Source organism: Malus domestica, chromosome 02 (assembly GCF_042453785.1).
Source record: "Malus domestica chromosome 02, GDT2T_hap1".
Lineage (NCBI taxonomy): Eukaryota > Viridiplantae > Streptophyta > Magnoliopsida > Rosales > Rosaceae > Malus > Malus domestica.
The window spans coordinates 511,127-528,518 of record NC_091662.1 but is presented as its reverse complement, the minus strand read 5'-3'; the positions used below and the strand labels follow the sequence as shown (position 1 = coordinate 528,518).

General features: G+C 39.3%; 1 long non-coding RNA gene across 1 annotated transcript; it reads right to left on the bottom strand.

Annotated features, from left to right (window-relative positions):
• Nucleotides 1–10,775: 10,775 nt before the first annotated feature.
• Nucleotides 10,776–11,471, bottom strand: LOC108170064 (uncharacterized). The gene is made up of 2 exons (XR_003776167.2): nucleotides 11,277–11,471; nucleotides 10,776–11,184 (listed from the first exon to the last, which is right to left on the bottom strand). It is a non-coding gene; the product is annotated as an uncharacterized lncRNA (long non-coding RNA).
• Between the last annotated feature and the right edge of the window lie 5,921 nt (nucleotides 11,472–17,392).

Here is a 17,392-nt window from a genome sequence, read left to right as displayed (position 1 = left end):
ACATGTGTAACAAACTTATATTAAACTAATAGAATCAATTCTAGTTATAATGTGACATCTTCATCTTTACACCCCCTCAAGCCAAACTTGGAACGAGAAAGAGTACCAAGAGAGAGCTTGGACTGCAGAAATTGAAACCGAGATTTAGATAAGGATTTGGTGTGAATGTCTGCAATTTGGTCTTGACTACACACATACTGCACTCTGACTAAATTGGCAAGAACCAATTCCCGAATGTAATGGTAATCGATCTCCACATGTTTGGTGCGAGCATGGAAGATAGGATTAGAGGCAAGAGATATAGCAGAGATGTTATCACACCAGAGAGTTGGGGTGGCAGATAAGGAGAAGCCAAAATCGTTCAACACCTTGCAGACCCAAGTAAGTTCGGCTGCTGTGTGAGCCAAAGACCTATATTCTGCCTCAGTAGATGAACGAGCCACTGTGGTTTGTTTCTTAGCACACCAGCTAATCAAGTTAGAACCCAAAAATACACAGAAACCACTAGTGGACCGTCGATCAAAGGGGCAGCCTGCCCAATCTGCATCCGAGTAGGCAGAGAGATGTAAAGGACCCTGGTTGAACAAAAGACCGTGAGAAACAGTACCTTTGAGAAATCTAAGAATCCGCTTTGCTGCCTGCATATGAGTGACTGTGGGAGCATGCATAAACTGACACACTTGGTTGACAGCAAAGGAAATATCGGGTCGAGTCCAGGTGAGATATTGTAAGGCACCCACAATAGATCGATATTCAGTAGGATTTGGTAACAAGACACCACTGTGATCTAATTTGGAGGAACGGAGGGGAGTGGAACAGGGTTTAGCTCCAGCCATGTTGGTCTTGTGCAACAGATCAATGAGATACTTGCCTTGATGCAAAAAGAGACTGGTGGTAGTTCGGTGTACTTCCAAACCCAAAAAATAGTGCAGGGGTCCTAAGTCTTTGACTGGAAATAACGTGCTGAGCTGTTGAATAACACGTTGGCAGAGAGAAACATTAGGACCACTGATGAGTATATCATCAACATAAACAAGCACAATAACCAAGGATGGAACTTGAAGAACAAACAGAGATGCATCGGAAGAAGATTGAGTAAATCCAAGAGAGTGAAGAGCCTGAAACAACTTGTCAAACCAGGCCCGGGGTGCCTGCTTGAGCCCATATAAAGATTTCTTGAGCTTACAGACATGATGAGGAAGAGACGGATCTTGAAAACCGGGAGGTTGAACCATAAACACATCTTCTTTCAAATCCCCATGAAGAAAAGCATTGCTAATATCTAACTGATGCAGAAACCAGTTGAATTGAACAGCAAAGGTCAGTAAGATGCGGATGGTAACAGGTTTAGCAACTGGACTGAAGGTTTCGTGATAATCCAAGCCTTCCTGTTGGTGAAAGCCTTTGGCTACAAGCCGGGCTTTGTACCGTTCAATAGAGCCATCAGGATTCGTTTTAAGACGAAAGACCCATTTACAGCCAACAACATTCTGAGAAGAGGTTGGAGGCACAAGAACCCAAGTGCCTGTGGACTGAAGAGCATTAAATTCATTTTGCATTGCCAGTCTCCAATCTGCAGATTTGGAAGCTTGCAAATATGTAGTGGGAATCACTTCAATGGAAGAAGGAAGAGGATGATTAGTGACATTGAAAGCCTTGGGTTTAGAAATACCATTTTTGGACCGTGTGAGCATGGGATGGACATTGGTAACTTGCTGCAGGGTGGATGGTTGCTGCAGGGTGGATGGTTGCTGCAGGGTGGATGGTTGCTGCAGAGGGGATGGTGGGTGCAGAGAGGGAGAAGGTTGTTGGGTCGAGGGGGGTGGGATTGAAATAGAGGAGGACGATGCAGAACAAATGGGAGTGGTGGTGGAATGACAGGTTGGAGTTGGTAAGAATTTAGAAAAGACTAAATCAAAAGGCGGAGAAGAAGAAGAAGGATCGGAGATCACAGAATGTGAATGATCAGAAAAGGGAAATGAAGTTTCAAGAAAGATGACATGTCTGGAAATGTAAACCCGTTGAGTTTGAGGATCCAAACACCGATATCCCTTATGTTGAAGACTGTATCCCAAAAAGACACATTTGGTACTTTTGCCATCAAGTTTCGATGACACATAAGGCTTTAACCAAGGAAAGCATAAGCAACCAAAAACCTTGAGTCTCGAGTAATCGGGAACAGTGTGGAATAATAACTCCCAAGGGGATTGGGAAAGCTTAGAAATGGGTAATCTGTTGATAAGATATAAGGCAGTAGTGAAAGCTTCAACCCAGTATTGATGAGGGACATGGGATTGCACTAGAAGAGTTCTAGCTGTCTCAACTAGATGACGATGTTTGCGTTCAACACAACCATTCTGCTCCGGTGTATGTGGACAACTCAATTGATGAAGAATACCATGAGTATGCAGATAAGATGTAAAGGAAGAACTAACAAACTCACCCCCTGAATCAGAACGAACAGTTTTGATTTTATTGCCAGTCAAGTTTTCTACATAGTTTTTGAAGAGTACAAATGTAGAATACACTTGAGATTTGACTTTCAAAGGAAAAAGCCAACTATACTTGCTAAAGTCATCAACAATAAGGAGATAGTATCTAAAACCACTGACAGAGGTTACCGGAGCAGGACCCCACAAGTCACAATGTAACAATTCTAGGCTATGAGTACTGGAAGAAAGAGAAGAACTAAAAGGTAACTTGTGATTCTTTGCTATGGCACAGTCAGAGCAAAAGAAATCCACAGTTGATGATCCTTTGATGGCCAGTGTATTGGTAGTGACTAATCTGCGAAATATAGCCGAAGAAGGATGACCAAGGCGACTATGCCAGAGCCGAAGAGGAGCTTGAATACTGACAAAAGCATGAGATGAGCTGGAAGGTGATAGACCATTGGAAGAGGAGCTTTGCAAAGAGTAGAATCCATCCTTAACGGGACCCTGCAAAAGCATCTTCCCCGTAGAACGATCCTTTACCATAGACCCATCAGAATCAAGAGTCAATGCACAATGATTATCCTTAACAAACTGATAAGCAGACAACAGATTATGCTTCATAGAAGGAACATGAAGAACATTGCGCAATGTAAAATCAGCATGTGCAGTGTGCAAGGAAGAAGAGCCAGTATGGTGAATGGACAGACCTTTACCATCACCAATATATACTTTGTCCTCTCCAGTGTATGGTGTAGGGGAGTTGATGGTGGCAATATCATTTGTGATGTGAGAAGTAGCGCCAGAATCAATAAGCCAGGAAGGCAATGGTTTGGAGCTGTAATGAGCACACATAGCCGCAAGTTTTGCAGGAGGAATTTTACCAGAAAGTTCAGGATTCATGCGATCAAAGCAGTCAAGAGCTTCATGACTGGAGGAGCCACAAATTTGACAACCAATGGAATGACCAGAAAAAGACGAGCCACGAGAACCTTGATTGTGACCGCGATGTGACGAGTTGCCACGAGAATTGCCCCGAGAACCACGATTGGAATGGAAGCGATTGTTGTTAAATTGAGATCCACGATTGTTGTTACGGCCACGATTCAAGTAGAATCGAGAGGAATTTGGCTGTGATTGATAATTCTGAGCAGCAAAAGCAAGAGTCGGTGGAGTGGGAAGTAGTGGTGCTTGGGACTGCACTGAAAAGGCTTGAAACGGTTCAGTAGTGGAAGAGAGCTTCTTGCGACGAGACATAGAGAGTTCTTTGGTAAGAAGAAGGCCATGTAATTCATCCAAGGAAGTAGACGAAAGACGAAGCATGAGTGAATCAATGAACGATTCGAACTCGTCGGGAAGCCCAGCCAGTGTTGCCGCTATGAGATCTCGATCAGAAATCGGTGCACCAGCAGCCGAGAGAGAATCAGAGATTTCTTTCACTTGTTGCAGATAATCGGACATAGATTGAGATCCTTTCTGTATGGCCTGAAGACGAGATCGGAGCTGGTGGATGTGAGCATCAGAAACACCACCAAAACGGTGTTCAAGCTTGAGCCATAGATCGCGAGAAGAAGAGACACCGACTGTAAAGGGAATCACATCTTCAGATAATGTGGAATTCAACCAGATCAGAAGATTCTGATCTTTCTCATACCAGATCTCAAAGGCAGGATTAACAGATCGATCCGAGAGTAGAGGCGGTGGACACAACTCTGTGCCATCAATGATGCCAAGAAGCTTGTAACGACGCAAGATTGGTGCAAACAATGCACGCCATGGCAGATAATTGGATCGCTTCAACTTGATAGGAACCATGCTTCCAATGTTCTGAATGGTCAGAGAAGCATACGAATTCAACGAATTTGAGAAATTAGGGTTTTGAGAAGAGAAATTTGGGACTGGTTCAGACGGAGATGATGAATCAGAGGGAGAAGCCATGACAACAGAGGTGAAATTCGTGAAGAACAGTCACTGAATCAGAGATGCGAAGCGAAGAATCAGAGATGCGAAGCGAAGACGATGAGGATCTAAGCGGCCGTGAGGCAAACGGCGATGGATACCATATAGAATATCAGAGTTCTTGAGGAAGAGAGAGAAAGAGTATTTCTTAGAGATTAAGAAAACTGTTATATTTCACATTACTCCAGTAGAATAAACAGTTACATATATATAGCCTTTGGCTATTCACTCCTAACAAACTCACTCACTAATTACATGTGTAACAAACTTATATTAAACTAATAGAATCAATTCTAGTTATAATGTGACATCTTCATCTTTAAAAGTTTCATCGCAAAACTTCCACGTTGATCGCGTCTGAAATAACGCTTGCAAAATTACCTCAAGCGATCAATACAGAGCAAAGATGATCAATCCAACAGCAACGTGCCTGAACACTGCGGAGAGGAAGAAAGTGGGGGGTTTAGCTAGTACAGAGCTTGCCGCACCCTTGCTGGGACGGGTGCGGCTAAGGTCGGAGGCACCACCGTTGGCTGGCCTTGCTCTCTGGGAGAGCCTTAAAGGCCGAAATTCATGCATTCTTTGATGGTCTTTTCTGCTTGATTTGTTCATCAAATCATATACATCTGCAGAGCTCATAAAATTGATAAAATTAGTGAAAAGAACGTAGGGATCAGTTATATTTCTCGATCTGTCGAGAGAATTTGTGAGCTCACCCTTAAGCTGAAGGTGATCATGCTGCTCCTTCAGAGGTGTGCAATCTCCGGTGTTAGGGTTGGAAGTGCTTTCACATGCAGAATGAACAACTAGACAGAGAATAAAAAAGGACCATGTTAGTAATTCTCTTCTCATCCTCTCTCAAATTTTTCTAATAACCTAATAGTAACAAATTTTTCGAAGGTGGTTGATTAGGAAGAGTGACACACTTAAATAGACCTTTGTTGCTATCTGTTTAAGTGTAATTAGCACTAATTAAGCGTAAAGATAAAGAGAAATGTGAAGGAAAAAAAAAGATTAGGGTTTTCATGGGTGGTGGATAAAGTAAAGATTCTTGTTAGTTGTAGTAAAGATTCTTGTCAATTGTATGTAAACACAAATTGGGCGGGGGGATTTGCGATTCGATGGTGGCTGTGATCGATCAAGTTGTGTTTTTTGACGTAACTAGCTCTTAGTATGGCGGTACAAATCTCTCTTTAATGTTAGAAGATGTTTAAGTTCGAATCTCCCTCTCTGCTAATCACAAAAGTCTGTGCTTTGAAAGTTATAGTGATGAGAAGTTTGATGAAAAAGAATAAATTAGCTAGAGACCTTTTCTTAAAGGTCAATAAAATTCGATGGTGGCTTTGACCGATCAAGTTGTGTTTTTGACGTAGCTAGCTCTTAGTATAGCGGTACAATTCTCTCTTAATGTTGAAAGATGTTTAGTTCGAATCTACCTCTTTGCTAATCACAAAAGTTTGTGCTTCGAAAGTTGTAGAGGTTTGATGAAAAAGAATAAATTAGCTAGAAAGGTTTATCAAATCACGTTGACAAGGATAGAAGAGAATGTGATGCCTCTATTATGTTTTTCTTGGAGAGCCCTGGAAGACAAAGGAATGAATGGCTTGCTTCTGTTTCTATGTCAATGGGTGCTTATTCACCATGTTTCTAGCCACCACTTAGCAGTAAAAGTCAAGGTGAATCGATTTTTTTCTTTCTTAAAAATGAGGATAACTGGTGGCAAGCTATAGTTATCCACCTCTTTTGGTGGCTGGGAAAACTCACAGAGGCATTTCAACCTTCCTCTGGCCACAAGTGTGGCTTCTACACCAACAACAGGTTGTCAAGGACTCAAGGTGATTCAATGAAAAGTATAAAGCAATTAACAAAAAGAGTTACTTTAATATGCTGGAATGGTAGTATCTTAAGGGGAAAATTAACTAGGTTTGGAATTCATCTTTTGTTCCTTTTCGGCAAATCCATTATGAATCTCAATAAATATACATGCCTCTTTGTGGAATTTTTCAGGTTGACGGGCCGAGGGCCTACTCTAACAACACCGTTATTGTCCCCACTTTACCACCTACTCAATCCTTAGGTGTGAGGTTTTATCACAAAAGTCTCGATGTTAGTTAAAGTGGGGTAATTCTATTTAAATTGCACCCCATTTTATGAGTTACATGTGGAGATCCACATCGGCAATCACGTGGAGCCATGTTCGGACTCACCCATCGAGTGGGGCCAAACAGAGGACCCACCCAATCACGTGGCAGTGCAGGCCCGTCCCCTGGCTTTGATACCATGTGGAAATTTTCAGGTCGACGGGCCAAGAGCCCACTCTAACAACATATATATTGTCCCCACTTTACCATCTGCCCAATATTTAAGTGTGTGGCTTTATCACAAAAAGTCTCGATATTAATTAGAGTAGGGTAATTCTATTTAAATTGCTTTCTCTTTGGCCCTCTAGCCAATGCGGGATAACTGGAGATTCCAACACTCTTGCTTTTCCCATCCAAAATTTGGATCTTTTGAAATAATTTTTCATCCTTTAATTCCGATCCAATATATCCGAAAATCAAATCCTCAACATAAATATACAATAAATTTTCATATGTATGTACTTACTTCGTACATGATCATCAAAATCAAGAACATGAAGTTTCTATTTTGGAGCATGTGTGGCAATTGATTTTATGGTGAAACTTAACTTTATTCATAGTATTATAGCATGTTGTCCCATGTGTGAAGCCGTTGGGCCACACGTACTCTACGTCATCCTATTTGTGTTATCCAAGTACGTGCTAGGCTTAAAAATTAGTTAAACGTGATGAAGCGTGTTGAGAGTATCAATACCACATCGAAAAAAAAAAAGAACCCTTGCATGTACTTGTAAGTAGTTAACCTACTACTCATATTGCTAATTACTTTTACCTTATAACCCCAACTTCCTTCAGAAACAAGATACAAACAAAAGTTCATATAATGTATGTGTGTGTGATGACATCAATAGCATATACATACATCACAATGGAAAGAACGAACAAAAAATGAATATTAACACAGCCGGTAGGATGGCGGCGCAGACATGGTGAGAAATTGAAGTTGCAGCAGCAGCAGCAGCTGCTGACATCTTTGCGTGAGACGAATTAGAAATTCCCGGCACCATTTTTTCCGGATGGATGAAGAACCACCCCCACCACCTCCGATTAACGTACGTCCATGCAACGGAACCACCTCATTTGTTTGCCTTCTATGATGCTACAGCTTGCAAAAAGCTTCAATATAATGTTCATGATCGCGATCCCGATCATGATCCTGGTCAGCCAAAGCTCTATATATGCATATGATCGTCACAAGCGGCAACGAAGATGATCACAAACAAGAAAAATATATGTCGAAACGACGTCATATTTGTTAATGATAATTTGTATACCCTAATTCCGTCCGGAGAAAATTAGGATTTACACACCTCACGAGGTCTAGATAATAATTTGAATTTTAGAGACGACTTGGTATTGAGGCGTAGGTCTTGTGTCGGATTTCTCCCTCGTTGCCGCTAGTTACGTATCATGTGCATGCAAGTGCTGGTGGTGGGAAATAGGAATAGAGACTAACGAAATTAATTACCCAAACAAAATAGGTATTAGGCTCCTGAAATGTTTGAACTTTCTTAATTTGTCAATATATTGTTGCGATTATGCACCGTGAGTATGTATTAAATATTATATTTGGAGAGATAAAATCCTTATTAATTCTGCATGACTCTGGGTCTGGGGTCGGAAATTTAATCACCTTCTCTTCGTCTTTAAGGAATTAAAGGAGGAATTATCGGAAATGAAACATGAAATGGCCAATTGATTCTTTGCAATGCAAAGATTAATGATAATTTTGTAAGTTTGCCCATTTGCCCATTTGCCCATTTGCCCATTTGCCAAGCGAACATATATAAACCCCCCTTTCCTTACAAGTGTATTACGTACAGAGCTAGGTAATGATAAGTTAATAACACAATAATATTTGTAAATTCAATGATCGTTTGATGAGACGTATACTTATACAGACACAGACAGTGGCCAAGCCACGTGAGGGTGAGGAGTGGCGGCCACTCCCCTCGCCGGAAAAACAAGACTGGAGCGCTGGTTCAGCCCCTCCCCTCGCCGGAAAACCCATTTGGTTATGCTGCTGCTGCTCTCCGTCGGTGCCTGTCTGGTTCTGCTCTGCGCACAGCAGAGCTGAGTTCAATTTTTTTTTTTAAAAACATCCAGGCCAAAACGAGGATGAATCTTGATTTCAAACTTGATACGTCACCCACTTACTCGGCGACATCATCGACCCCGTCGTCTTTGGCGTCAATTCCGATGACGGAAGGCTAAATTTTGGGGAAAATTGCAGACAGAGAAAGAGATTGGGCAAAAGAAAGTGAGAGTAGGACAAGGCCTCTTAAATCCATCTAATTCTTTTGATACCTCCCCACCAGATTTGTTTTGTGATTGTTGCTTCATTTTTTTCATCGGGAATGGACAACTTGAAGAGGAAAGAACGAAGAAGATGCATCTGGTGGAAGAAAAAAAGACTTCGTTTTGCGCGAAAGAGTCAAGGAAATTAAGAAAGTGAAAATTAAACCTAGGCCGTGAGATTTAAATCAAAGGCTAGGATGAATTGGTCCGCATGGATCTGTAGTGAATGATCGGGAAAGGATCTGGATCCGGTTATCAGGATAGCAAGAATTTGGATGTGAGTTTTAAAGACAGATGTTGAACCATTATTGTGTCATCTAAGTTAGTAAAAATTGAGTACTGACACCTTACCAAGTATTATCTTGCTACCTTTTGTTTACATTTTTCTCTCTTAAAATACTGTGATGACCCACCACTTCTTTTTCGGTCTTTGTTTTTTTGCCCCACTTGTTTGTTTACCCATCCCCCCCTTTTTTTTCTCTTCTGACCTTTTTTTTTTTTTTTGTGGTTTATTGTCCCATTTCTCTCCTTTTATTTTTTATTTTTTTTATTCCGATATGTATTTTTATTTTCTTTTTAAGACTTCCACCGTATTTATTTTAAACTCTTACATTATTGATAAATATTGTATTACTTTTTAAAAACAATATAAATATTGTTTAATGCTTATTTTATGATAATTTAAATCAATTTAGACTCCTACCTAGATCTTGCCTAGGCATCAAGCTGCTAGGTCCCAGTCCGTTGTTTGACTAGTGCCTAACATTTTTTAGGATCTAATCCTAGCTAATTTAAGCTTCTTACATTGGTTTTGATAATATTACTTACAACCATTTTTGTGGAGAGACTATTTTATGCTATGAATATTGACTCAACACTTTGCACTCTCCAATATGAAAGCAACCTCTTCAATCGAACCTTACATTCTTTTGAATTTCGCCCCTTCCCTTGGCCAATCCTGATTTCGCCACTGGACACAGACAATCCTGATAAATACACACACACATATATATATATATATATATATATTACCCACTACCTAAAACAGTAGAAAGAAGAAAAGGCAAAAGGGATAAACCCAAAACAAGAGAAGGCATCTGAGTTGAAATTGAGGATGATGATGATTTGGTATGTGGCACTTTAGGAGTCGGCCTACGTACTATATATCTTCCATGTGAATCCCAAGCTTCCGACTAGTAAAATCGTAATTATTTGCTGCTGCTTCTGGTTCTTGCTGCTGCATCCGGATTTGCTGGCCGCCAAGAACCCTGGTAGGATTATTCAGGTGGGCAGTTGCACGGGCGGAGCTTGAAAGAGATTGAGAGGATACTACTAGTACTAGAAGGAGAACGACGACGAGCTGTGAGAGAGAGACTGCAGATTTCATCTCACTTATCATCTCTGCAGGCCTGCTAAAGTTAATGCAATCTACAGAGACAATTACATATATATGGGGGACGCGAAAGTTCAACGGACTGCATCGACTGTAGGTCCATTGGTGAGTCATAGAGCAAAAGACGAATAGGTTAACCACACTTTTCATCTGAGTTAACATACTTTGTTACTAAATATGGATAATCATACATAATATATGATTAACTAAAGGAGTAGGAGGACACCAAAGTTGAAGTATTTTGAACTATTGAAGCTTCCTTCTTTTATAAATTGAAGATAATATGATAGATGATCCTAATTTTGTCATATATTATTATAAGGCAGCGGTCGCTCGCGGTGATGGCTTTGAATTTGATAAGACCAAATAAACCATGTATGAATACTTTTCTCTTTGTATTTAGTATCACACTTTCACGGCATATACAAATCATGTTTCTGCTTTTGTTTAGACATCGCCATGCTTATATTGTTTACACCTCGTCGACCATAGTGTTTTGCGTGGCATGACAGTAACCCAACAGCATATGCTTTGGCAAAGAACAGGGGAAGATGGGAAGAAATGTCAAATAATGCAATAAGTAGATATTCTAATTTACAATTACATAAGAATCAGGTTTGAGAAACGGGTTTAAACACGGGTTTAACAGCGAAAGTTTCATCGCAAAACTTCCACATCCATCGCGTCCTAAATAACGTGTGCAAAATTACCTCAAGCGATTAATACAGAGCAAAGATGATCAGTCCAACAGCAACATGCCTGAACACTGCGAAGAGGAAGAAATTGGGGGGTTTAGCTAGTACAGAGCTTGCTACACCCTTGCTGGGACGGGTGCGACTAAGGTCGGAGGCGCCACCGGAGGTTGGCTTTGCCTTCAGTTTCTGGGAAATCCTTAGATGCTGAACTTCATGCATTCTTTGATGGCCTTTTGTGCTTGATTTGTTCATCGTATCATATACATCTGCGGAGCTTATAACATCGATAAAATTAGCGAAAAAGAACGTAGGAAATCAGTAATATTCCTCGATCTGTCGAGAGAATTTGTGAGCTTACCCTTAAGCTTAAGGTAATCATGCTGCTTCTTCAGAGGCGTATAATCTCCGGTTTTAGGGTTGGAAGTGGTTTCACATGCAGAATGAACAACCACAGAGAGAATAAAAAAGGACAATATTAGTAATTCTCTTCTCATCTTCTCTCAAATATTAGGTTTTCTAATAACCTAATACTAGTAACTAATTTTTCAAAAGTGGTTGATGAAGAAGAGGGACACGCTTAAATAGACTTATGTTGCTAAGTGTAATTAGCACTAATTAAGCATAAAGCTAACGAGAAAAGTGAAAGCATTAAAAAAGTTGATTAGGGTTTTCATGGCTTTTGGATAAAGTAAAGATTCTTGTTAATTGTAGTAAAACGAACCTGCCGCAGGCACATGCATGTGTATGCGTGTGGTTTTGCATGGCAGTACTTGGTTAATTTTACGTAGGGTAGCGCGATTCACACTTTTCTTTTGATTTTTCACTTTCTTGTTAAATTTTGGTCCACTGATATTTTTAATTTATTTGATTCGATGGCTAGAAATTGAGAGAGGTATGTCAGAGATAAAAATGAGTGTGGATAACACTATTGGGTAGAGGGATTTGCGGTTTGATGGTGGCTGTGATCGATCAAGTTGTGTTTTTGACATAACTACCTCTTAGTTAGCGACAAACCTCAATAATGTTAAAAGATATTTAAGTTCGAATCTTCCTTTGTGCTATGGTTAGATGAAAAAGAATAAATTAGCTAGAGACCTTTGTCGACCAAATCTCTTTGAGAGGAAACAAAGGATAGAAGAGAATGTGATACCTCTATTATCTTTTCCTTGGAGAGCTTATTCATAATGTTTCTGGCTACAACTTAGTAAGTAGGAAGATGTTAGAGAGACCATTTTTTAGACCATATTTATAATCACGCATAGTATGATGACGCAAGATGTGGTGATTGATGGTTGAATTCCTTCTTTAGAAGGATTTGGGCTCCTAGAATATGGCGCCCTTCTGGATTTCTATTGATTGTATCTAAATGCTCAATGAAAAGAGGATTCCTCACTTTTTTCTCTCATTCAAAACTGTGCATGAGAATTTCATCTCACATGGCTCCAAAATGATAAAAGAAAGAAGAACTCATCTTTTTTTTTTATTACCTTTTTCGCGTATGTATAAGACCAAATCTATTCGATTTTTAAAAAAGAATTACTAATCCTATAGTCTATAAAATTTGATCTAAAAATTTGATTTCTCTATCATCACCGGTGATAAAAGTTAAGGTGATTCGATGAAAAGAATAAAGCAGGTGATAAAAGTTAAGGTGATTCGATGAAAAGAATAAAGCAAGTAACAAAATGAGTTACTTTAGTGTAGTATATGGTGGATAGTATCTAAAAGAGGAAAAATAACTAGGTATATATGGAAATTCATCTCTTGTTCCAAGTCTGCAAATCTATTCTGAATCTCAAAAATACACATGCCTTTTGCTTTTCTCACCCAATATTTATAATGTCTTTTGAAATTTTAAAATTTCTGAACATTTTTCATCCATTAATTCCGATCCAATATATCTGAAAACCAAATTAACCCTCAACATAAATATATCAACGATAGAAATGCTTGCGGTACCATACAATAATTTTTCCTGGTATATACATACGTCGTATGATCGTCATCAACATCAGGAACATGAAGTTGTGTGATATCAAGAGCATATACATAATATACATCACAATGGAAAGAATGAACAAAGAATGAAGATTAACACAGCCGGTAGGATGGCGAGGCAGACATTAAGAGAAATTGAGATTGCAGCTGCAGCAGCTGACATAGACGAAATAGAAATTCCCGGCACCGTATTTTCCTGATGGATGAAGCACCACCCCCACCACCACCAATTAACGTAAGGCCATGCAACGAAACCGCCTCATTTGTTTGCCTTCTATGATGCTGCTCGCATACAGCTCGATATAACGCTCGCGATCACAATGCTTGCATACAGCTTCATTTCTTTTCAATCCAAGTGTATACATGTTTTATTGGTGTATAAATGTATTTGCTGTGTTAGGTTTATTATAAGCATTGTGCAGGTTTTAATGTAAGCCATTGGATCATATTCCATATGGTATCTAGATTAGATTGTAACGAGTCATATCTCATGACAAGTGTAAGCATCTTACATGATGGCTTAGAAATGAATGGTTGTGATGTTTTTGTAATGTTGTGAGAGAGTGAAGTTGTTTCTCACTCCTCCAACGGTAAAACATGCTCTTTGAGCTCCTTGCTTAGAGAGCAAGCTGAATACATTGAAATCTTAGAAAACTCTGTTCTCTGTGTGTGTTCTTACTGTTCTATTGAGTCTACCCAGGAAATCAAACGCTGATATGTTTTACATAGCTAGGTAATGACAACACAATAATATTTGTAAATTCTATATATTGGTTTGATGAGAGTAGGCAAATACAGACACAAACAATATATATATATCCACTACCTAAAACAGTAGAAAGAAGAAGAGGCAAAGGGATAAACCCAAAGCAAGAGAAGGCATCTGAGTTGAAATTGGGGATGATGATGATTTGACACGTGGAACTTTGGGAGTCGGCCTACGTATTATCTTCATGTGAATCCCAAGCTTCCGACTAGTCAAATCGTAATTATTTGCAGCTGCTTCTGGTTCCTGCTGCTGCTGCTGCATCCGGATTTGCTGGCCGCCAAGAACCCTGGTAGGATTATTCAGGTGGGCAGTTGCATGGGCGCAGCTTGGAAGAGATTGAGAGGATATTAGCAGAAGGAGAACGACGACAAGCTGTGAGAGAGAGACTGCAGATTTCATCTCACTTATCATCTCTGCAGGCCTGCTAAAACTTAATGCGATACAGACACACACACACACACACATATATATATATATATAGCTGTATGGGGCACGAAATTAAGTTCACCGACTGCATCGTTCGTTTGTCGGTCTCTGGTGAGTCATAGAGCAAAGACGAATTAGTGAACCACACTATTCATCTGAGTCAACAAAGCATCTGCTAACACGACTAATTATAGCTAAATATGGATAATCATACATAATATATGATTAATTAAAGGACACCAAAGTTGAAATATTTTGAAATGTTGAAGCTTTCTTCTTTTATTAATTGAATATAATATATGATAGATGATCCTAATTTCAGGGTATAATTATTATAAGACAGTGGTGTCTTGAGGTGGAGAGATTTTTCAGTATGACCATCACACGAGGTGGTACACTATGTGTCCTTATATAAATGAAGGGTTATGTGTGTTAAAAGGTTAATAACTTAAAAATTAAAAATTTTCACCACTTACATAAAAATATGTGATATATAATCCATGTTCCCGTCACAAATCAAAATTTCTCCTTTCGGTGATGGTTTTGAAATTGATAAGACCAAGGAAAAGAATATAGGCCACAAAGAAACCAGTGATAGATAAGGACTACGCGCAGCATGGACCATTTCCATCCCTAATCCAATGCTAGTTTTATATTGTTAGTTACTTTATACTCGACCGTATTGTCAAAGTCAAAACTCTCACGCGACCACCAACCCATCAAAGCTATCAACTAAAAAGATCACCGCTTACCGCACTTTTCGTGGTACTAGCAATAGGAAGTTGACTCATATAAAAATTATATTATATGGTACTTAAATGCAATCTGTATTTGGTTCTATTTGAGCCTTATTGGTTATTTTCCTATTTGAGAGTTTGGCTAGTGAGACAGCTTTACCGAAGTAAAATGATATTGAACAGAAGAAGAAATTCGGACAATGCTATACCAAAGGTTAGCCATAATCATATATCAAACTTACAATCTTTTAAAATCGAATATACTTACAAATATAAAGAAATACTACCAATTGTGATGCCAGCGACGTATTCTCAACTTTCACAAAATCAAAAAAGATATTATAGCACAACAGTAATTTAAACGTGTCCAAATAGGTCCATGGCAAGAAAGAATCAACATCTCGCTCTTATCTTTTCATTGAATTTCTAGGCTCCAAAAGAAGAAACGGTAATTGTGCTTAGTAGCCTTTTACAAAGCCACCAATTAAAAATAGCCATGCTAATGCATTCTTTATTAGTCTTCTTCGACGAAAATACTCTCCTTGTCGGCCTAATTTTGGTAAATAATTGACTGATTATTAAGCGTATTTTCGTCAAATGAGGCTAGAGGGCAAAGCTAATTTAGTTGGTGTGTCTGTAAACCCAATTTCCCAAAGAAAAAGGATTCTTAAAATATAGGTGTGTGCTATCCACACATTCTTTTTTTTTCTTCTCACACATCATTTGTAATTATTGTCCATTGTTCTTCTTCAATTCATTCGATCCGAATGTTGAAAATTAGAAGGGTATATGAGAAGTAAAAAATGATGTGTAAATATCACACGCTAAAATATAATGTACGTGCAGAAATGAGTTAATTCATTAGGACAGACTATCAAGATGTTGGCGTTTGAGCTTCTGCAGGGACATATTTTGGCGGACGCGTCTTGCCGAATCGCCTGTGACTCGATCCATGTACAACACATACAGCCCGTTTCTGCTTTCCAAAACTTGTAATCCTTTGTGCTTGAAGAACCGACGCCACCCACTCTTCAAACAGCGCTGCAAATAACACACCATCGTTCGATTATTTCTCAGTTCAAGATATCAGCATTTGCTGCATTGTACATGTCGACAAAAACGTTAGGATTTCGAAAGCTTGTGAAATGAGTAGCAATTGCTACGCGTACGGGTGTTGAAACCTTCGTCCTTTGACCATTCTGATTAAGTAATCGGATACCAAAAACTAAGCAAGCTGGATCCTCTCATCCACATTTCAAGAAATCATATCAAAATCTCGCTTCATTGGAAACCAATGAAGAACGTAAAAAGTGACTACTCTAAAACGTAAAATGCCTACTACGGTAGATAAATTTAGGGAAGTGCTTTTAAAATTGTTGAATGCGTTTTTCGTGAAAATGTTTTAAAACTCATCCTTAGTAAAAATGCAAGTAAATCTTCAAAAGTCCTTTAAATTTTTTCTTGCAAGAAACACACAAGTGCGTTTAAAACGCAAAAACATTCTCCAAAAATGTTTCAGTTATTTTAAAGCTCTTCCATATGAGTCATTCAGCTATTCTTGCTTTCAAATTTTTATTTCATGAATTCCCCAATTTCTCCATTATTCATTTATCGTGGTTGTCTTGGTTCTCGTAGGTGAATAATCGTATTCGGGTTAAGTATGGGTTGCCACTGGTTTGAGATCCGTTGTTCCTCTGGGACTGGGAGGAAGGGATGAAGAAGACCGATCCGCCATCCCCAGGACTCGGAGCAGAGGATGAAGAAAACCGATGGCCCATCCCCGGCACTCACAGCAAGGGATGAAGAAAACCGATCGGCGATCCCCGGGACTCGGAGCAGAGGAGCAGTACAAAAATGTAAATTCGATTTTGTGAAAATTTGCACTCAAATTCAAGGAATAAGCTCAAAACCATATCGATTTCTCTTCACATTTGGAGTACAAAGACAAGGCATTTTATGAGCTAGCCAGGTTCGACATTGAACTAAAATTAATCAGTCAAGAAGATAAATAAAATGACAAAAACAACTCATCGAGTACAAAAACAACGGGATCCTTCGAGGGGCCACTCGAGAGCAAACCAAATTAATTCCGATCCAATATATCTGAAAACCAAATTAACCCTCAACATAAATATATCAACGATAGAAATGCTTGGGGTACCATACAAATTTTTTTCCTGGTATATACATACGTCGTACATGATCGTCAACATCAGGAACATGAAGTTGTGTGATATCAAGAGCATATACATAATATACATCACAATGGAAAGAATGAACAAAGAATGAAGATTAACACAGCCGGTAGGATGGCGAGGCAGACATTAAGAGAAATTGAGATTGCAGCTGCAGCAGCTGACATAGACGAAATAGAAATTCCCGGCACCGTATTTTCGTAATGGATGAAGCACCACCCCCACCACCACCAATTAACGTAAGGCCATGCAACGAAACCGCCTCATTTGTTTGCCTTCTATGATGCTGCTCGCATACAGCTCAATATGACGCTCGCGATCACGATGCTTGCATACAGATTCATTTCTT